Consider the following 21,936-nt stretch of genomic DNA (forward strand, 5'->3'; position numbering starts at 1 on the left):
TTTATTTATAGAAGTTTAGCAAAAATCTATTTATTTATTTGAAACTGTTGTGGTTATAGATAAAAAACGAAAATCGGAAAGTCGAAAAACGGAAAAATAAATCGAAATGAAACCACAACAGGATTCTAATAAAAGTTAATAGTACAAAATATTCACGAGTTTAAAATAAATATGCCTGGCTATTACCCCAGGCTGTTATAAAAAATTCACACATCCATCATTGCCACCGGGCTTTGCAGGACATGTTCGTGTTTTTCTTGTTTAAAATATATAGTGCTGGCCATTAAGCCTCGCATTTATAAAATATACGCATGTCTGTCGCACCCACAGGGGCTGCTGGGGACATGCTTTTCGTTTATAAATAAAAATTAAAATAATGTTACTTATTTGGTTGAAAACCGACAATTATAAGAGAAGAGTTAGATTTGGATTATTTTTATCGCTAATTGCATAGTTTATAGAAAACATGTCGTGGAATTTTTCCACGTTGTTTTCTCTTAAGTATTTGTTATAGTTTATTTTCCATATATTTCTAATATCTTTTTTGATCCTCTCTGCAATTCTTGCAAAGGGTATATTTTTGTTTTCCTTAAGTTTCATGTTTCTGGCCCACCATAACCGCGACGTTATTAAGTGAGCCAGAGTCATTGCTATTTTCGCAGTGTGGTCTTTCTTTGACAAGTGCTCGATGTTTGTTAGAAAGATCGCATGAACAGTATTAAATTTTTTTGTTGCTAAAAGTCTTTCGTACGTTGGTATAAAGGCCTGTCACACAGACCTAACCTTTTTGCAGTTGATAAAAGGGTGCATTGTTTTTTCTACTACGCCGCATGATTTACAAATATTGTTTCCGCGTCCTCTGTTTTTCCTCCAACTCTGAATTTTTTCAAGAGTCGGAAGTGAGTTAGTTAAGGCTCTCCAGAGGGTGTTTTTGCTGGGACCGATGGCGTGAGATACGAAGCTTTTCTCCCATATTTTTTGCCATGGAAGATTTTTTTGTGGCATTGTATCCAATGCCCTTTGTATTTTTATTAAATTGAAGTTTTCGTCAGCTTTGGTGAGAAACGCGCGGATAGTTTTTGCGCTTTTAGGTTTAATTTCTAAAATTTTGTCATCGCACTTAATGTTCTTAATGACGTCTTTAGAGTAAAATGGAAGTTTGTTTAAAGATTTGGGGAAGTTGTTTTTTGTAAGAAACATCCATTGCGGGTAGTTTGTTCGCGCGTGATTAGCTAGATGGTGCGCCAAATAATAGATTTGAATAAAGCATGAATCGTGATTGTTTTCTTGCTCATTTATTTGGAGTATATGTTTTGTTCGGAGGGCTAAACCTTACTTTTTTGTGTCAAGAATGCCCATTCCTCCTTTATTTATTGGTAGATTTAAGATATCGCTTTTTATAGGCTGCGCGTATTCGCTCTGCCATAAGTATGCTAATATTTCTTTTTTGATTTGCTTAGCGGTAAATTCGTTAATTGGGAAGCCGTTGGCCACGAACCACACCTTTGAGAGTTCAAGAGTATTAACAGAAATACCCTTGCACCTCAGAGATATGTTTCGGTATCTAAAACTTTTGATTTTTTTTCTAAAGTTTTCAACGGCTTTCTTCCAATTTGCGCTAGCGGTGTAGGCTAGGTCGGTGTGGAAGGTAATACCTAAAATTTTAATGCCTGAGGCGTTGCAACAGTTAATATTAAACAGCTTTTGGTTTAGTATTCTGGTCGTGTTTTCATAGTGGATGTGGTTAAATCCACCTAACGCCAGACCTTTGGTTTTGCTATTGTTAATATTTGATCCTGAGGCTTCCTCGAAATCGTCTAGCGTTTTGAAAACGCCTTGGATCGATTTCGGGTTCCTCAGGAATATTGTGGTGTCGTCGGCGTACTGCATTACTTTTAAACTGTTTTTTGTGCCAGGCAGGGGAATGCCATCTATGTCAGGGTTGTTTCTGACTTCTAGAGCGAGGGTTTCCACTGCCCGGCAATAAAGCATGAGTGAAATAGGATCGCCTTGACGAACACCTCTGTTTATACTAAAGGGTTTACTCATGTATCCGTTGTTAATTATTATTGATTTAGAGTTTTTCATTGTTTGCATAATTGCTGTTATAAATTTTTCAGCTAAGTTGAATTTTTTTAGTGTTACAAACAAAAAATTTTTGTCAATTTTATCTAATGCTTTTTCCTGGTCGATTGCAATCAGTACACTATCTAAGTTTTTTTCGTTAGTGTACTGTATTAGATCTCTGACTAGGAAAATGCTGGAGAAAATATTTCTTCCCAGTACCGAGCAAGTTTGCGACGGTCCGAGAATTTTATCTAGTACCTTAGCCAATCTCAAGGGTAGGGCTTTAGTGATTATTTTATAATCCGCGCACAGCAGAGATATTGGTCTCCAGTTTTGCAGCGCCGTCAGGTCACCCTCTTTTGGAAGGAGACTAATCAGCGCCGTTTTCTGTGACCACAACAGCTCGTTATTTGCATCGAAGACATTACCGTTCATAAGATCGGTAAGTTCTTCTCCGTAAACATCCCAGCATTCTTGATAGAATTCTGCCGGGTGGCCGTCTGTCCCTGGTGTTTTGCCTTTGTTTAGGGACATTTCAGCGTTATAAAGCTCCTCGCTGCTAAAGGGTATGTTTAAAGACGCCTTTTGGTCATTCGTGAGGGATATTTTTATATTTGCTAAAAATTTGCTTTGTTTTTCTTTATTGAGATTTTTTGTTTCGTAAAGGTTTTTATAGAAATTTCTAATTGTTTTTAATATTTTGACGGTGTCCGTGTGAACGGTGTCACCGTCTTTTAATTCTCTTATAATTTTTTTCTTTTGGTTATTCTTTTCCATATGAAAGAGAGCCTTGGAAGGTTTTTTGCCCTCCTCTGCAAGGGTTTGTTTAGTTCTAACGAACACGCCCCCGTCGCAGAGGAGTTCTTGAAGCTCTGATCTCAGATCCTCAAGCTTTTCCAAGTCTCTCATTTGGTTTTGGTTTTCCTCATCGATTTGTTTTTGTAAAGATTTCTGTTTTAGCTTTATTTCGCGCTTTTTGGATTTTGACGCCTCAATAGCAATCAATTTTATGCGGGATTTTGTGATGTCCCACCATTGATTGCTACTGGAGTAACTATGTTTCTTAGTTTTTACCAATTCAAAATCTTTTTTTAGTTTCGCTTTAAAGGCGCAATCGCTTAATAGACTACCATTTAAGTGCCAGTAGCCCGGGCCTCTCTCATTCACCTTCTCAAGTTTAAGAGTACAGCCGAAGGCTTTATGGTCACTTACTTTGTTTTTTATTAAAGCGCATTCGCAATTTCTTGAAATTGTCAAAGGTACATAAATTCTGTCTATCCTGCTTTTGAAAGTTTTGTCCTGTTTTTCATAGGTGAAATCACTTTTATTCGGGTTTACATATCTATAAATATCAACCAACTCGAACTTTTAGCAAAAAAAATTCAAGTTGGCTTTGCCTAAAGTATTGCTTTTACTATGTAGATCACCCCCTTTTCTGTCTAACAGAGGGTTTTCAACCATATTGAAATCTCCCGTAAGGATCATATATTCTGATTCGCGCGCATGTTTTCTTATTTGCTTAAAAAAGTTTTCTTTTTGTTGTGGGTCATTTGGCCCGTATATATTAATTACTCTTAGATTACAGTTTTTCAAAGTAAATGTGGCTGCAAGAATTCTCCCACAGTCGTCTTGAGTGACTTCTTCGAAAATAGTGTTGTCTTTTGTTAGAATGGAAAAACCTCGCTCTCTTTGGTTTCCGTTATTCCAAAGAGAGCAACCGTTAGTGTGGTGTTTCCATTCATTTGTCCAAGTGTTGTTATTTTTCTCGGTACTATGCGTTTCTTGCAAGCATATAACGTCATAGTCCGAGTTTTTGAGAAATCGAAATATTTTGTTTCTTTTGGTCTCAGTTTGGAGACCGTTCACATTTAAGTTGAGAATTCTTACATCCATTTATATTTAAAATAAAGCATTTTAAAAATAAAGTTTCCTTTTCTTTATTGTAAAGTAATAAAAAATGAAAAATTATTTTTGTTTCAAAATGCGCGAAGTCAATAAATTAATATTGTTGAAAAAAGTAAAATAAAAATAAAGGTATTTTACCGTTGTTTTGTTCATTCTTTGGAAGATCTTTTTATGCTGTCGGTTTTTCGGTGGTTCTGATCGATTTTTCTTTTGTTTTTAAGTTTATTTTTGGGTGTTTGGTTGTTCTCTTCCATTCGCGAATCGTCGTTTTCTTCGCCTTCTATACCATTCTTCATTTCGCTGTCTTCATATGTTCCGATAGATTGTTGTTCTTTAGGGTTGGTGATTACTTGGCTTAAGGTATCTTCGGTTTCGTTAGGGGTATCATTTTCGGGATTTGTTTTGGGTTGTTCTAAAAGGTTTCCTTCGATTTCATGGTTAGATTTCATTTCACTTGGGATGGTATTTAGACTTATCGGTTCAGATGAATTTGGATTTTCAGAGGTAGTTAGTGGAAATTGAGGGATTTTTTCTGGTGCTGGATTTGTGTTATCTTGACTCGGATTTTCAACAAGAGTATTTTGTACAACTTGCGCTGTTTGTTGGCCATTATGCTTAGTTCTTATGGCATATTCCATAATATTCATGGTGACCGGCATCGGGCTCGGCATGTTTTCCATAACCGCTACGAGGATTCCTGTGTAGTACTCAGTTCCACTCACAGGCGTTTTCCTCATAACAGGCTTTGTGTAAGCATGCCGGCCATAGCCCAGCTGTTCAAATACGTTGCCAATGTGGAGATTTTTGTGCTCGATAGGAAGGCTAAACACAGACACGTGAGTAACTTGGCTCGGCTCCCTATCAGGGTTCGACTGTTGAAAGATGTGATGAAGGCCGCCCACATCGAGTCCCCTCTCCAACAAAAAGTTCTTTGCGACGTCAGTCTTTATCACTATCTCCAAGACAGTGTTTCCACGAATTAGTTGGACGCCCTCAAGTTCTCGTCCTAAGTTTACTGCCTGGAGGGCACTTATAACTTGATCGATATCAACTCGTTTCCGTAATCTTGCTATTAGAGTTTTTGGGAGATTTTTTTATAAATTCTTTGGGTAGCTACTGATGCGTAGGACATTTTTGAAAATTTTGGTAGGGCTTCCGCGTCCCTTCTCTCTTTCGTCTTCTGCTGGTCCGGATCAACTTCGATATCGTCGTCGGAGCTGTAAGGAGATAAAATAGATAAAATTTCTCTGCCGTTTCCGGTTGCGGTTTTCTTCATTCTTTCGATAACAATTTCGGCGGTCTCTATGATCTTTGAAACCATATCGTAAATAGCTAAATAGTCACAAAACTCCTAAATAAACCACTAAAAAATAACTTTATCCACTTTTAAAATCGCTGTCTCGGCTAAAATCAAGAACAGATACTCCACTTGATCTTAGCCATTAGGCCGAGAAGCGATCAGATTCTATACTAGAAGCGACAGATACTACACTTGATCTTAGCCATTAGGCCGAAGCGATTAGGCCGAGAAGCGAGAAGAACAGATACTGCACTTGATCATAGCCTTTAGGCCGAGAGGCGATAACTGAACATTGCAGACATAGTCGGACTGACGCCGTCTTCAACAATGTACTTGTGGTTTGAATTAGTACGTCTAATCCTTTTCGTCGTCGTCATCATTAGCAGCATCATCAGCAGCAGCAGCTGAGACCATTAGCGATGTTAGACACTCTGAAAGTCAAGAATTTTTCTTATTTCCAGTCTGGGCCGCGCTCAGCAGTAGTGCAAAGCCGAGGCAACCCGTGGTCAGGGCAAGGTAAACCTATGATCCCATGACCTAATACCAAAAATCATATTAATATATGAGCCGGACTGTGCTGGCGTACCAGATATTAAACTGATAAGAACAGATACTTTTTTTTTTTTTTTTCTTAATTAATATTTTTGTCTTCCTTATGGTATATTTGGTTTAAAGGAAAGATGTTAATTAAATTGGGAGTTATTTGACGTCTTATTTCTTAGATAGTAAAAAGGAGATTTCTTTTATTGTTTTTACATATTCCATTGTTGATGGAGAAGAGTGAGTGAAATTGTTCCTCATTGTTTTTACTTTTAAATTTGTTTTAATAAATTTGCCATATATATTTTATCTCTTTTTTAATTTTTTCGATAACTTTAACACAAGAGACCTCTTTATTTTCTCTTAGTCTTACGTTACTGGCCCTCCAAAGATCGGTTGTAATTACATTAGTTAAAGTTGTTACAATTTTTGCTGTGTTGTCTTTTCTATGGAAATCTTTTATGTTTATGGAAAAGATTGCCTGTATTATATTAAATGGTTTATTTGGTAGAAGCTTTTCATATGACTTTTCGAACTCTTTCCACACTGGTTTCGTCATTTTACAGAAAATAAAGGCATGTAAAGATGTTTCTACAAGTGTGCACGATTTACACAATGCGTTCACTTTTCCTCTATTTTTTCTCCATTTTTGTATTTTCTCAGAATTTGGAAGACTGTCATGGAGCAGTCTCCATACCGTGTTTTGACTTGGTCCTTGGGCATAAGAATTTAAGCATCTTAGCCATATCTCATCCCAAGGAAGCGTGTTTTGAAAGGTTTTATTCCACATATTTTGTTTTTTTCTTATGCTTTGGTTCGGAATTATTTTTGAAAGAAGGAGGTGTATGTTTTATGTAGTTTTTGGATGTAAGGTGAAAATATAATCGTTGTTTTTTACACTTTTAATGACATCTTGAAAGTAGAAAGGCGGCGGTCTTAATGTTTTAGGAAAGCCATTTTTAGTCAGAAATTGCTATTGTTTATATTTATGGATTGATTGTTGTTTTAAGTGGGTTGCAAGGAAGTATTTTTGTAGTAGGAGTGATTCATGCGGTTTGTCGTTGTCATTTATGTTGATCAGGTGTTTTAATCGTAGGGCTAGGCCTTGTCTAGTTGGGTCTAGAATACCTAAGCCACCTTGTTCAACAGGCAGGTTTAGGATGTCCCTTGTCAGTGGTTCAGCATGGTCACTTTGCCATAGGTACTTAGATATCTCTTTCTTAAGACTTTTTTCTATTGTTTTGTTTATCGGAAATATGTTGGCGAGAAACCAGACTTTAGATAGTGCTAAAGCATTTAGAAAGATTCCCTTGCATCTGAGGGATACATTCTTATACTTGAAGAATTTACACCTGTCTTTTAGTTAAGTAATACATTTGTTCCAATTATATTGAGCAGTATATGCCAAATCAGTAAAAAAGGTTCTTCCTAAAATTTTCAAACCACTTGTGTTAGACCAGATAATATTGTTGTTATTAGTGTTGTTATACTAATGTAGTTGTAGCCACCTAGGGCCATAGCCTTAGTTTTAGCTCTATTGATGTTGGATCCGGTAGCAAGCTCGAAATTACTGAGAACATTAAAAAGGTCCGGCATGCAAGCTAGATCTTGAAGGAAGATCGTTGTGTCATCTGCGTATTGCATTACTTTTAACGGAATGTTTGTTCCAGGAAATGCAATACCTTTTATGTTTTTATTATTTTTGATTTCTAGTGCTAGAGTTTCGACTGCAATGCAATATAGCATAAGTGAGATAGGATCTCCTTGTCTTACTCCATTAGCAACTTTAAATGGTTCGCCTAGGTACCCGTTGTTCAGTATTACTGATTGGGTTTTTTTCATTATGTTTATAATGCCTTGGATAAAGTTATTGCCAAGTTGAAATTTTTTCAGAGTTTTGAGGAGGAAGTCCTGATCCAATTTATCGAAGGCCTTTTCCTGGTCTATGGAAACTATGAAGCCTTCCAAACCTTTAAGGTTGGTGTATTCTATAACCTCCCTAGTCAGGAAGATATTCGAAAAGATATTTCTATTTGGCACGGAACATGTTTGCGATGGTTCTAGGATTTTATGAAATATTTTAGATAATCTAATGGCGAGGGCTTTCGTAATGATTTTGTAATCAGCACAGAGGAGCGAAATTGGTCTCCAATTCTTTAGGGAAGTAAGGTCTCCTTCTTTTGGGAGAAGACTTATAATTGCAGTTCTTTGAGACCTTGTAATTTCGCCTGTGGAGAGGAAGATAACTCGATTTGCCATTTCTATAAACAAAGTTCCGTAAATATGTCAAAAGCTTTGAAAGAACTCGACTGGCAGTCCGTCTATTCCCGGTGTTTTGCCAATTTTTGAGGGTTTTTGCAGCGTTAAGAATTTCCGCATTGTAAATGGGTTGTTGAGATGATTAATCTCCTCATTTTTGAGTTGGTTTTTGATGTTTTCTAGAAAGTGCGTTTGTAGATTAGGGTTTGTGTTTTCTTTCTGATAAAGGTCTTTATAGAATTCTCTTATTGTTTTGTGTATATCGACTAGATCTGTGTGAGTGTTAGCACCGTCATTTATTTCCGTTATAGTTTTCTTTCTCTTATTATTTTTTTCTAGTTAAAAAAGAGTTTTCGAAGGAACTTCCCCTTCTTCAACAATTGTTTGCTTAGTCCTAACAAAAACACCTTTGTTAGTACTTAACCTCCTTATATTATTTTTTATGTTATTTATAATTTCTTGATTAGGGTTCGGTTTTAGCCATTCGTTTGTAAGTTCCTTTTTCATATTGTCGATATTGATTAGATTTTCTTTTTTTATCTCACAAGATTTTCTAATAGCAATTTGTGCCTTTGCTATATCCCACCATTGGTTGTAGTTGAGATATTAATTCATATTTTGTTTTATTTCATTGAAGTTGGTTTCAAGAGTTTCTGTAAACTTTTTATTCTCAAGGAGATTGGTGTTTAGGTGCCAGTAACCTGGACCTCGGGTCTCATTTAGTTTTTTTTTGTAAAGTTCACCCATTACAGCCTTATAATCACTTAAGTTTGTATCAATGATCTTACATTTGTATTTAGCTTTAGTGTGTATTTGTGTATATATTCTATCTATTCTGCTCCTGTACGATTTATCGGTTTTTTCGAAGGTGAACTCTTGATCGAAAAGGTTTTTTATTTTATATAAGTCGCACAGGTCATACTTTTCAAAGAGTGATTGAAAAATGATTTTTCCCATAGAGTTGTTTTTATTATAGAGGTCACCCCCATCTCTATCGTTTTCCGGATCCTCGACCATATTGAAATCACCCAAGAGAATCAGTAGGTCATAGGTATCTATGTACTTATCAAGGGTTGAGAAGAAGTTTTCTTTTTTTTGTGGGTCATTCGGACCATAAATATTCACTATTCTAATGGTTAGGTTTTCATAATCTATATTTGCAGCAACAATTCTACCGCTTTTATCTAGTAACACGTTTTTGAAAATTGTTTCTTCTCTTGTTAGAATGCTTACTCCACATTTACGAGATGTGTTATAGTTCCATATTGAAGAACCACCAGTTTCTTTTGACCATTCTTTTTTCCAAAGATTTTTATTCTCTCTTTGCTTCAGTGGGTTTCTTGTAAGCATATGATATCATATTCTTCTAAACTAAGATATTTAAACCTGTTGCTTCTTTTAACATCGTCATTTATTCCGTTAACATGAAGCGTTAGAACTCTTAGAGCCATTGTTAAGAAAATTAAATACAGATACTTTTTTAAAAAAATTTTTTTATATTTTTGTTGGTAATTTATATTTTATATTTTTATTGGTTATTTATATTTTATATTTTTATTGGTTATTTAAATTTTATATTTTTATTGGTTATTTAGGTTTTATATTTTTATTGGTTATTTATATTTTATATTTTTATTGGTTATTTTTATTTTATATTTTATTTATTATTATTTCTTATTTAGGTTGATATGACTTTGTTAGAATCTTGTCCCTGAAGGTCAGGATTTCTTTGTGGTCGTTTATATTCTTACGTTAATGTTGCTTTTTTTTGTGTTGTTTTTCTTGTTACTTAATTTATCTTTTTGGTCATAACCTGTTACTTTTCCATTTCTTTCATTTAAGTTTTGACGATTTTTTTAGGGCTCTCTATATCAGTGCTTTTAGTTTCAGGCTTTTCTATAACTCTAGTTTCAACCGATTTGTTTTGATTGAGGGAGGTCTTATGGTTTTCTTGATTTATCGTTGTTAAACTTAAGCTAGGCGGTGAGGGTTTCTCTGTGCCCTTGTTTGGATTTGTTGTTATTGTAATCGGAGCTATACCAACTGGGTCTGATGTAATGACACCGTTAGCTTTATAAGTTTCATTTTGACTTTCTGAGACTTTTCGTACTGCTTCTGTGTAATCCTGTGATTGGGTTGATTTTTTCCGAGATTCTGTTTCAGGTTGACCAGTATAGATAGCTCTGACATTAAAACCTCTTAACTTTATAAATCTAGGAATAGGCTTAGTGACGTTCTCCATTATGGCTAAAAGGGTGTCGGTATATTATAAGGTTCCCTTTTTAGGGGTTGTTTTCATAAGGAGATGTGTTATTAGATGTTTTCCATACCCCATCTATTTTACGTCTTTTCCAATTTGGGAATTTTTTGCTTCTAAAGGTAAACCTAATATGGAGGTCGTAACACGGGAGCTAGGCACACGACTTGGTGTTGAGTAATTAAAAAGATGATGAAAGCCGTTAATTGTCAAACCTTCCTCTAGAAGTTTATTTTTAACAGCTGGAGTTTTCATAACAATCTCTAATATAGTGCCACTTTTAATAAGTTGAGCTCTGTCTAAGTCCTTGTCAAGGTAATTTTCTTCAATAGCGCAGAGAGCATCAAATAGAGAGATTTTTGTTGAAAGTTTGCAAATTAAGGTGTTTTTAAGAGTGATACGGTTATTTTGTACATTTAAATTAGAACTGCTAGCCTGGGCATAACTTTTGACAAGTTTTCTAGCAACGTCTACTATATCATTAGACGAAGATTCTAATATTCCTACACTATCAATTGAATCGACAGTATTGGATTGAGATGTTTCTACTTCATGTGAAGGTCGAAGCATTTTATTCAAGTACAAGGCTGCAAATTAGCCTAATTTTATCTAAAAATTAGTTAGAACACTTAGAAAACAGATGCTTTTTTTTTTTTTTTTTTTTTTTCCTTATACCACAACAAGTCTTAGAAAAGTATAAACAAAATAAAACATATTGTTATTTAAAATATATATGTCTGGTTATTAACCCAGGCTGTTAGAAAAAATTCACACATTCATTAAAACCACCGGGTTTTGCAGGATATATTCGTACATCGTGCGTTTATAATACATATTGCTGGCCATTAAACCTGGCACTTACAAAATATTACCATGTCTGTCACACCGCAACGGCTGCTGGGGACATGCTTTTTCGTTTGGTTGATATTTAAAAAGAATTCACAAATATACAGATTAATCAAAACATGGTTGAAATTTCTTCCTTAAACAAGGAACACAAGGTTTTAGATATTCTTATCGCGTTGTTGATTGAAAACTGTTCGTGAAACATTTCCACGTTGTTTTTCCTTAAATATATGTTTCAATTTATCTTCCAGATGTTTCTAATTTCCTTTTTAATGACCTCCACAATTTTTGCAGAGGGTATAAATTTGTTTTCTTTTAATTTCATGTTTCTGACCCACCATAGCTTTGAAGTTGTTACGTTAGCCAGGGTTCGAGCTATTTTAGCAGTGGGGTCCATCTTTGACAAGTGGTCTATATTTGTCAGAAAGACCGCACGAACTATGTTGAAGTTTTGCTCTGTTATGAGCTTTTCATAAATATTTTTGAAAGCCTTCCATACCGATCTAGCTTTCTTGCAGTGGATAAACGGGTGTAACGTGTTTTTCACTGCACCGCAGGTTTTGCAGTTAGCGTTTCCCCGTCCTCTGTTTTTCCTCCAACTCTGAATCTTTTCAAGAGTCGGAAGCGAGTTTGTTAGTATTCTCCAGAGGACGTTTTTGCTAGGTCCGCTGGCATAGAATTTAAGTTTCTTTCCCATATTTTTTCCACGGATGTGATTTTTGAAGCTTTGCATCCCATGCCATTTGTATTTTTTGGATGTGTATGTTTTCGCCAAACTTGCTGACAATCGGATATATGTTTTTGGAGTTTTTAGTTTTTATCTCAAAAATTTTATCGTTGGTTTTAATTATCTCAACAACATCTTTGTAGAAAAGGGAAGGTCATTAATTGATTTTGGAAAGTTGTTTCTGATTAGAAACAACCACTGAGGGTAATTGGTTTTTGCTCTTCTAGTTAGGTGGTGGGCTAAATAAAAGTTTTGGATGAAACAAGACTCGTGAGAGTTTTCTTGTTCCTTTATTAAAAAAATATTTTTGGTTCGGAGGGCTAAGCACTGTTTTTTGGTATCAAGGATGCCTAGTCCTCCTTTATCAATGGGTATATTTAAGATGTTATGTTTTAATGGTTGCGCGTAAACGCTTTGCCAGAGGTACGCGGATATTTCTTTTTTATTTGTTTGGAAATTGTTTCGCTAATTGGGAAGCGGTTGGCTACGAACCATACCTTTGTGAGTGCAAGAGTGTTTACAAAAACACCCTTGCATCTCAAAGATATGCTCCGGTATATAAAGCTTTTGACTGTTTTCCTAAAGCTTTCAACGGCTTTCTTCTAATTCACGGTGGTGGTGTAAGCTAGGTCGGTGTGGAAGGTTATTCCTAAAATTTTGATGCCGGTGGCGTTGCACCAGTTGATGTTGAAACATTTTTGTTTCATTAATCTCGCCGTGTTTTCGTAGTGGATGTGATTGAAACCACCCAACGCCAGGCCTTTGGTTTTTTTTTTGTTTATGTTTGAGCCTGAGGCTTCCTCAAAGTCGCCTAGCGTTTTAAAAACGCATTGGATTGACTCCGGGCTCCTTAGGAACATCGTAGTGTCATCTGCATATTGGGAGACTTTTAGCTTGTTTTTAGTTTCTGGAAGAGGAATGCCATCCACATCAGGATTGTTTCTGATGTCTAGGGCCAGCGACTCCAAGCAGTAAAGCATAAGGGATATCGGGTCGCCTTGGCGAACTCCTCTGCTTATACTGAACGGCTTGCTCATGTAGCCGTTATTCAAAATAATAGATTGGGTGTTTTTCATTGTTTGTTCAATGGCGCTAATAAATTTTTTGCCTAAATTGAATTTCTCAAGTGTTTTGACTAAGAAGCTCCTGTCGATTTTGTCGAAGGCTTTTTCCTGGTCAATTGTTCTCAGGACACCATCGATAATTTTCTCGTTAGTGTATTGTATTAAATCTCTAACCAGACAAATGTTGGAGAATATGTTTCTTCCCGGTACCGAGCACGTTTGCGACGGTCCGAGGATAGTGTTGAGTACCTTTGATAGCCTCAAGACGAGGGTTTTTGTGGCTATTTTATAGTCCGCGCTCAGCAGGGATATCGGTCGCCAGTTCTGCAGCGCAGTTAGGTCTCCTTCTATAGGAAGAAGACTTATCAGCGCCGTTCTTTGGGGCTATGACAGCTCGTTGTTTACTTTAAAGACGTTAGCGTTCATAAGAACGGTTAGTTCTTCTGCGTAAACATCCCAGCATTCTTGATAGAATTCTACTGGGAGGCCGTCTATCCCTGGTGTTTTGCCTTTGTTTTAAGACATGGCCGCGTTTAAAAGCTCCTCACTGCTAAACGGGATGTTTAAAAACGCATTTTGATTATCCGAGAGCAAACTCGTAATGTTTTTTAGAAACTGGTTTTGCTTTTCTGTATTCAGCTTTTTTTCTTAGTATAAGTTTTTGTAAAATTTTCTGATTGTTTCTATTATATGAACGGTGTCTGTTTGCATGACATCGTCATCTTTAATTTGGTTTATAACTTTTTTCTTTAGGTTATTTTTTCCATAGGAAAGAGAGCTTTGGAAGGTTTTTCGCCCTCCTCTGCCAGGGTTTGTTTCGTTCTGACGAAAACGCCCCCGTCGCAGACGAGTTCTTGAAGCTCAGATTTTAGGTCTTCAAGTGTTTCAAAGTCTCTTTCTGGTTTTGGTTTTCAATTTTAATTTGTTTTCGAATGTTATTTTGTTTGCATTTTAGTTCGCGATTTTTTCTTTTAGATGTTTCTAGAGCAATCAACTTTATGCGGGATTTTGTAATATCCCACCATTGATTGCTATTGATGTAATTGTTTTTATTATTTTTTTCTTGTTCAAAATCGCTTTTCAATTTTGCTTAAAAAGCGTGGTCGCTTAATAGAGAAACATTTAGGTGCCAAAAGCCTGGGCCTCTCTCACTCTTGTTATCGAGTATAAGAGTACAGCCGAAGGCTCTGTGGTCACTCAGTTTATTCTCTATTATGGTGCATTCACAGTTCCTCGAGGTCATCAAAGGAGCATAGATTCTATCGATTCTATTTTTAAAACTTTTGTCTGGCTTTTCTGGCATTAGGTATTCTTATCGCGTTGTTGATTGAAAACTGTTCGTGAAACATTTCCACGTTGTTTTTCCTTAAATATATGTTTCAATTTATCTTCCAGATGTTTCTAATTTCCTTTTTAATGACCTCCACAATTTTTGCAGAGGGTATAAATTTGTTTTCTTTTAATTTCATGTTTCTGACCCACCATAGCTTTGAAGTTGTTACGTTAGCCAGGGTTCGAGCTATTTTAGCAGTGGGGTCCATCTTTGACAAGTGGTCTATATTTGTCAGAAAGACCGCACGAACTATGTTGAAGTTTTGCTCTGTTATGAGCTTTTCATAAATATTTTTGAAAGCCTTCCATACCGATCTAGCTTTCTTGCAGTGGATAAACGGGTGTAACGTGTTTTTCACTGCACCGCAGGTTTTGCAGTTAGCGTTTCCCCGTCCTCTGTTTTTCCTCCAACTCTGAATCTTTTCAAGAGTCGGAAGCGAGTTTGTTAGTATTCTCCAGAGGACGTTTTTGCTAGGTCCGCTGGCATAGAATTTAAGTTTCTTTCCCATATTTTTTCCACGGATGTGATTTTTGAAGCTTTGCATCCCATGCCATTTGTATTTTTTGGATGTGTATGTTTTCGCCAAACTTGCTGACAATCGGATATATGTTTTTGGAGTTTTTAGTTTTTATCTCAAAAATTTTATCGTTGGTTTTAATTATCTCAACAACATCTTTGTAGAAAAGGGAAGGTCATTAATTGATTTTGGAAAGTTGTTTCTGATTAGAAACAACCACTGAGGGTAATTGGTTTTTGCTCTTCTAGTTAGGTGGTGGGCTAAATAAAAGTTTTGGATGAAACAAGACTCGTGAGAGTTTTCTTGTTCCTTTATTAAAAAAATATTTTTGGTTCGGAGGGCTAAGCACTGTTTTTTGGTATCAAGGATGCCTAGTCCTCCTTTATCAATGGGTATATTTAAGATGTTATGTTTTAATGGTTGCGCGTAAACGCTTTGCCAGAGGTACGCGGATATTTCTTTTTTATTTGTTTGGAAATTGTTTCGCTAATTGGGAAGCGGTTGGCTACGAACCATACCTTTGTGAGTGCAAGAGTGTTTACAAAAACACCCTTGCATCTCAAAGATATGCTCCGGTATATAAAGCTTTTGACTGTTTTCCTAAAGCTTTCAACGGCTTTCTTCTAATTCACGGTGGTGGTGTAAGCTAGGTCGGTGTGGAAGGTTATTCCTAAAATTTTGATGCCGGTGGCGTTGCACCAGTTGATGTTGAAACATTTTTGTTTCATTAATCTCGCCGTGTTTTCGTAGTGGATGTGATTGAAACCACCCAACGCCAGGCCTTTGGTTTTTTTTTTGTTTATGTTTGAGCCTGAGGCTTCCTCAAAGTCGCCTAGCGTTTTAAAAACGCATTGGATTGACTCCGGGCTCCTTAGGAACATCGTAGTGTCATCTGCATATTGGGAGACTTTTAGCTTGTTTTTAGTTTCTGGAAGAGGAATGCCATCCACATCAGGATTGTTTCTGATGTCTAGGGCCAGCGACTCCAAGCAGTAAAGCATAAGGGATATCGGGTCGCCTTGGCGAACTCCTCTGCTTATACTGAACGGCTTGCTCATGTAGCCGTTATTCAAAATAATAGATTGGGTGTTTTTCATTGTTTGTTCAATGGCGCTAATAAATTTTTTGCCTAAATTGAATTTCTCAAGTGTTTTGACTAAGAAGCTCCTGTCGATTTTGTCGAAGGCTTTTTCCTGGTCAATTGTTCTCAGGACACCATCGATAATTTTCTCGTTAGTGTATTGTATTAAATCTCTAACCAGACAAATGTTGGAGAATATGTTTCTTCCCGGTACCGAGCACGTTTGCGACGGTCCGAGGATAGTGTTGAGTACCTTTGATAGCCTCAAGACGAGGGTTTTTGTGGCTATTTTATAGTCCGCGCTCAGCAGGGATATCGGTCGCCAGTTCTGCAGCGCAGTTAGGTCTCCTTCTATAGGAAGAAGACTTATCAGCGCCGTTCTTTGGGGCTATGACAGCTCGTTGTTTACTTTAAAGACGTTAGCGTTCATAAGAACGGTTAGTTCTTCTGCGTAAACATCCCAGCATTCTTGATAGAATTCTACTGGGAGGCCGTCTATCCCTGGTGTTTTGCCTTTGTTTTAAGACATGGCCGCGTTTAAAAGCTCCTCACTGCTAAACGGGATGTTTAAAAACGCATTTTGATTATCCGAGAGCAAACTCGTAATGTTTTTTAGAAACTGGTTTTGCTTTTCTGTATTCAGCTTTTTTTCTTAGTATAAGTTTTTGTAAAATTTTCTGATTGTTTCTATTATATGAACGGTGTCTGTTTGCATGACATCGTCATCTTTAATTTGGTTTATAACTTTTTTCTTTAGGTTATTTTTTCCATAGGAAAGAGAGCTTTGGAAGGTTTTTCGCCCTCCTCTGCCAGGGTTTGTTTCGTTCTGACGAAAACGCCCCCGTCGCAGACGAGTTCTTGAAGCTCAGATTTTAGGTCTTCAAGTGTTTCAAAGTCTCTTTCTGGTTTTGGTTTTCAATTTTAATTTGTTTTCGAATGTTATTTTGTTTGCATTTTAGTTCGCGATTTTTTCTTTTAGATGTTTCTAGAGCAATCAACTTTATGCGGGATTTTGTAATATCCCACCATTGATTGCTATTGATGTAATTGTTTTTATTATTTTTTTCTTGTTCAAAATCGCTTTTCAATTTTGCTTAAAAAGCGTGGTCGCTTAATAGAGAAACATTTAGGTGCCAAAAGCCTGGGCCTCTCTCACTCTTGTTATCGAGTATAAGAGTACAGCCGAAGGCTCTGTGGTCACTCAGTTTATTCTCTATTATGGTGCATTCACAGTTCCTCGAGGTCATCAAAGGAGCATAGATTCTATCGATTCTATTTTTAAAACTTTTGTCTGGCTTTTCTGGCATTAGGTATTCTTATCGCGTTGTTGATTGAAAACTGTTCGTGAAACATTTCCAAGTTGTTTTTCCTTAAATATATGTTTCAATTTATCTTCCAGATGTTTCTAATTTCCTTTTTAATGACCTCCACAATTTTTGCAGAGGGTATAAATTTGTTTTCTTTTAATTTCATGTTTCTGACCCACCATAGCTTTGAAGTTGTTACGTTAGCCAGGGTTCGAGCTATTTTAGCAGTGGGGTCCATCTTTGACAAGTGGTCTATATTTGTCAGAAAGACCGCACGAACTATGTTGAAGTTTTGCTCTGTTATGAGCTTTTCATAAATATTTTTGAAAGCCTTCCATACCGATCTAGCTTTCTTGCAGTGGATAAACGGGTGTAACGTGTTTTTCACTGCACCGCAGGTTTTGCAGTTAGCGTTTCCCCGTCCTCTGTTTTTCCTCCAACTCTGAATCTTTTCAAGAGTCGGAAGCGAGTTTGTTAGTATTCTCCAGAGGACGTTTTTGCTAGGTCCGCTGGCATAGAATTTAAGTTTCTTTCCCATATTTTTTCCACGGATGTGATTTTTGAAGCTTTGCATCCCATGCCATTTGTATTTTTTGGATGTGTATGTTTTCGCCAAACTTGCTGACAATCGGATATATGTTTTTGGAGTTTTTAGTTTTTATCTCAAAAATTTTATCGTTGGTTTTAATTATCTCAACAACATCTTTGTAGAAAAGGGAAGGTCATTAATTGATTTTGGAAAGTTGTTTCTGATTAGAAACAACCACTGAGGGTAATTGGTTTTTGCTCTTCTAGTTAGGTGGTGGGCTAAATAAAAGTTTTGGATGAAACAAGACTCGTGAGAGTTTTCTTGTTCCTTTATTAAAAAAATATTTTTGGTTCGGAGGGCTAAGCACTGTTTTTTGGTATCAAGGATGCCTAGTCCTCCTTTATCAATGGGTATATTTAAGATGTTATGTTTTAATGGTTGCGCGTAAACGCTTTGCCAGAGGTACGCGGATATTTCTTTTTTATTTGTTTGGAAATTGTTTCGCTAATTGGGAAGCGGTTGGCTACGAACCATACCTTTGTGAGTGCAAGAGTGTTTACAAAAACACCCTTGCATCTCAAAGATATGCTCCGGTATATAAAGCTTTTGACTGTTTTCCTAAAGCTTTCAACGGCTTTCTTCTAATTCACGGTGGTGGTGTAAGCTAGGTCGGTGTGGAAGGTTATTCCTAAAATTTTGATGCCGGTGGCGTTGCACCAGTTGATGTTGAAACATTTTTGTTTCATTAATCTCGCCGTGTTTTCGTAGTGGATGTGATTGAAACCACCCAACGCCAGGCCTTTGGTTTTTTTTTTGTTTATGTTTGAGCCTGAGGCTTCCTCAAAGTCGCCTAGCGTTTTAAAAACGCATTGGATTGACTCCGGGCTCCTTAGGAACATCGTAGTGTCATCTGCATATTGGGAGACTTTTAGCTTGTTTTTAGTTTCTGGAAGAGGAATGCCATCCACATCAGGATTGTTTCTGATGTCTAGGGCCAGCGACTCCAAGCAGTAAAGCATAAGGGATATCGGGTCGCCTTGGCGAACTCCTCTGCTTATACTGAACGGCTTGCTCATGTAGCCGTTATTCAAAATAATAGATTGGGTGTTTTTTGAGCATAGATTCTATCGATTCTATTTTTAAAACTTTTGTCTGGCTTTTCATAAGTAAGGTCAACTTTGTTTGGATTACTCTTGCGAAGTTCGTCAAGTAAATAAAACTTTTCGCAAAAGTATCCCAATTTGACTATATTTAGAGTAATATTTTTGTTAAAGAGGTCCCCTTCCTCCCTGTCTAAATAAGGGGTTTTCAACCATGTTAAAGTCACCCGCGAGGATCATGTAATCCGATCCTTGCGCGTGCTTTTTAACCTGTTTAAAAAAGGTTTCTTTATGTTGCGGATCATTAGGTCAGTATAAGTTAATTATTCTTATGAATGTGTGTTTTAAAGAGAAATTGGCAGCAAGAATTCTCCCGCTGTCGTCTTGGCTTCATTCGTTAAATATATATTCATTTTTAGATAGAATGGCAACACCCCGCTCTTTTTGGTTTCCGTTATTTCAAATAGGGCTACCATTTGTTTGGTGTTTCCATTATAAACTCCATTTGTTGTTGCTTTCTTCGGTACTATGCTTTTCTTGCAAGCATATCACGTCATAGTCCGAATTTTTGAGGAATTGAAATATTTTGTTACCTTTGGTCTCGGTATGGAGACCATTCACGTTAAGCGTTAGAATTCTTACTTCCGTTTTTCATGACAAAGTTTATTTATAATTGAATCAAAAAAAAGAAATTCTTATTGAAAATTTATAATCACAAACTTAGGTTGGCTATTAATAAATCAAATTTCGTGAAGAAGTGAATAAAATAAAAAAATTGAAAGACTCTTACCGCAGCCAAAGCCGGTGTTTTACAAATCCGTGCGCTGTTTTCCTTTTCGCTCTCGCTTTTCTTTTCGTTTTTTGTTGCTTTTGTCTTTTTCTGTTCAGTTCCTGGCATGTTCTGTCGTCATTGCCAGCTTCGTCTTCTTCGATAGTCTCGGCTCCACTGCTTGGTGATTCGTCAGTCATACCTTGATCGCTATGGGTTTCTTGGATACCGATGGGAAGGATTTCAGAGGACTCCTCTTTGGTTGGTGAATAAGGTGAGTCAGGAGTTACGGTAGAGGTAGCTATCTGTTGGGTGGTGCAGGGTGTTTCAGACGATAGCGGTGCTGTCAAGATATTTGTTGGTAGTTTTTTAACATGGCTTTTGTCCTCAATCGGAAGGCCAAACACAGAAACATGGATTCTGGAGGTTGGCGCCCGGAGTTATATACATATTTAAAGTATTCCCATATTGTAACAGAAGGAGGACAGTAGGCAAAGATGTCCAGGTTGTCCTCAATTTTACCGCAAGTTTTACATTTGTTTTTAACGATATGTTGCCTTGTGCTTTTGGCAAGCAAGGCAGCAGAAGGTAAGCCGCTATGGAGAAATCGTAAAAGGATGTTTTGAGTCGGTCCGTATGCGTGGGAGGTAAAATTTCTTTTCCAAATTTGGGTCCACTGCATTGTTGTTTTCGTTGAACTGTTCCAGAAAAATTCTGCTGGCACGACTGTCTTTTTGTTTTTTGCCACCTCTAAGTAAAAAATTTTTGTTGATTTTAGGGGGATGTTAAAGAGGGACCCGTATTTATCAAAGATATCAATTGTAGTTTTGTAGTACTGAGACATTTTGTTGTCCCAGTGTTTTGGAAACGTGTTTTGGCTTAAAAAATTCCAGCTTTCGTTTTGCTTAGTATATTTAACAAGCGAACTTGCCACCCAATACTTTGAAAAGTAGTAAGAATTGTGAGTTTTGTTCTCTTCGCGTTCTTTTATTTGAAAGAGCGTTTTGAGGCGGATCGCAAGACTTTGCTCCTTCGGTGATAAAATTCCGAGACCCCCGCTTTTGACAGGTAAGAAAAGTCTCTCTCGTTTGACTGGGTTGAAATTGGTCTTTTGCCACAGATTTTCGAAAATGGCTCGATGCAAACGCTCTATTACCCACTCGGGAGTGGGCAAAACGTTTGCTAGAAACCACACTTTTGACATTGCTAGCGTATTTATCAGATTAGTCTTTCCCCTAAGTGACAAAGTACGCAGTCCCAGCAACTTGAGCTTTTTCTCTGTTTTGTTAAGAGCTACATGCCAGTTGAAATTGGTAGTATCGCTCAGTCTGGTGTAAAATATGACACCTAAAATTTTGAAACCGGTGTCATTGTTCCACTCTATGTTGTCCAATTGTGTGTAAATTTCGGGATCAAAACCCCCAAGAGCGAGACCCTTGATTTTTTAGGCGTTGATTACTGAACCACTTGCTTTTTCGAATAGTTTTAGGTTTTCAAAGAAATAGCGGACACATTTTACGTCCTTAGCAAAAAAGTTCGAATTGTCTGCGTGCTGCTGTAGTTTTAGAGGTTTCCGTGTTCCCGGCAGAGGAAAACCCTCTATTCTGCTATCCGCTCTGATCACCAAAGCCAAAGCTTCAGCAACAAAAACGTACAGCAAAAGAGAGAGTGGGTCTCCCTGTCTGAATCCCCTTTCCGTAAGAAAGGAGGTAGACAGGAAGCCGCAATTCAGAACAGTTGCCGAAACATCTGAATACAAGGTGTTAATGAATGATACAAAATTTTCTCCGAGATTGAATTTTCGGAGAATCTGCAGCAGAAACGCGCGATCGACTTTGTCAAACGCCTTTTCTTGATCTATTGTCAAAATGAAACTAGGTAGTTTTTTAAATTCGGCGTAATCTATAAGATCACGTATTAGGTGTAGATTTGAAAAAATGTTTCTACCTGGAATTCCGCAAGTTTGATTTGGTTCTATAATTTTCCCCATTATTTTTGCAAGTCTTAGGGCCAGCGCTTTTGTGATTATTTTGTAATCAGCGCCGATTAAAGATATAGGCCTCCAATTTTTGCATTTACTAAGATCTCCTTGTTTGGGAATAAGTGAAATTATTGGTTTTTTCATAGAGCGGCTGGTGTTTTATTCTACGAAAAGAATTTCGTAAGCAAGTTCTTCAAAATCTTTTTCTAAAACGTGCCAAAAAGTTTTGTAAAATTCAGCTGGAAATCCGTCATAGCCCGGAGATTTTCCGTTTTCAAATTTAAAAAGGGCCTCTTTTAGTTCCGCGCCGGTTAGGCGGGTGTTTAAAAATTCGTTTTCATCATCACTCAAACG

General features: G+C 36.9%; 1 non-coding gene and 1 pseudogene across 1 annotated transcript; both read right to left on the reverse strand.

Moving 5' to 3' along the window:
- Nucleotides 1–5,262: 5,262 nt before the first annotated feature.
- LOC136077533 (U2 spliceosomal RNA) lies at nt 5,263–5,431 on the reverse strand (annotated as a pseudogene).
- A 298-nt stretch (nt 5,432–5,729) lies between these two features.
- On the reverse strand, nt 5,730–5,914 carry LOC136077361 (U2 spliceosomal RNA). The gene has a single exon (XR_010637036.1). It is a non-coding gene; the product is annotated as a U2 spliceosomal RNA (small nuclear RNA).
- Nucleotides 5,915–21,936: the final 16,022 nt, after the last annotated feature.

The sequence above is a fragment of the Hydra vulgaris genome, chromosome 02 (genome assembly GCF_038396675.1).
Source record: "Hydra vulgaris chromosome 02, alternate assembly HydraT2T_AEP".
NCBI classification, from domain to species: domain Eukaryota; kingdom Metazoa; phylum Cnidaria; class Hydrozoa; order Anthoathecata; family Hydridae; genus Hydra; species Hydra vulgaris.